Source organism: Lottia gigantea (assembly GCF_000327385.1).
Source record: "Lottia gigantea unplaced genomic scaffold LOTGIsca_2739, whole genome shotgun sequence".
Lineage (NCBI taxonomy): Eukaryota > Metazoa > Mollusca > Gastropoda > Lottiidae > Lottia > Lottia gigantea.
In genome coordinates this window covers 35,498-36,562 of record NW_008708869.1, presented here as the reverse complement: position 1 = coordinate 36,562, position 1,065 = coordinate 35,498, and positions in this window count along the sequence as shown.

Here is a 1,065-nt window from a genome sequence, read left to right as displayed (position 1 = left end):
AACCATTGAGGGATAGTTTTTGCTATTTTACAAAAAACACCCTCAGGAAAGACTTGGTCATTGGTCCCTGGACCAGATTTCTATGGGGGATAGACAGGTTCCTGTTCCCTCACATGTACCACTATTTCAACATCATATGGACCAATCGCACAGTGCCGCCTCCAGTCAATACACTTATTGACAAACTATTATATAACCTACTAGAAATCTCTCCAATATTTTAGACCCATCTAAATTATATTAAAATAATTACCAGACCTATACCATCCTGTCCCTAGCCTGGAGTATGCTCCATACCGTCCGTTATTCATACCATAAAATGTATTCCCATCCGCCAGTCCTGGTCTGTCCGCCAGTCTAACATATTCCGGGCGGTGCCGACTACGGTTCGCAGAGTAGTCTGGAAATCAACGTCGGCCCTGCCCCGAACCCCCCTACAGTACCTTTACAACAACCTTCTCTGGGCTGCTGGCTCTGGTGATCGTAGGGTGGGCTTATCCCCACACCTTCCACCTCTTGTTGGTCACCGGGCCCAGCGCACCCAGATGATACAAAAAAAAAATCAATGAAACCTCGCCTCAGTCCGTAAGTCGGCCTCCTTGTTTCCAGTCGTCTTGGGCTGAAGTACATCATTCTGCATCTCCATCATCACAAATCTTACTACTGCTATACTCTCCCCATGCCAATATATAATGTACAGCCTATATTTTAAATGCACCATATTGTAAATATTATAATGATAAATAAATAATGAGTGAAAAAAAAAAATAAATAAAACATCAATAAACACTCAAGAGACAAAAAAATACGAACAAATAACATCACGTCTCTAAGAGCCAAAAAATATCAGGCTCAAAGCACAGTGATGATTTGCTCTCATAATTTCGATAAGTTTTAAAGATCCAAAATTTTAATATACTAACATAATACGGTCAAATTGTAACATGCACAAGGTTAAGACGCACCACCTTTTATATAACTTTTAAATCTTAACTTTGTAAATAGGGAACCGTAGAGAGCAACAGGGGACCATCTGTGATGGTATAATCCCTGTATATCTGAGTG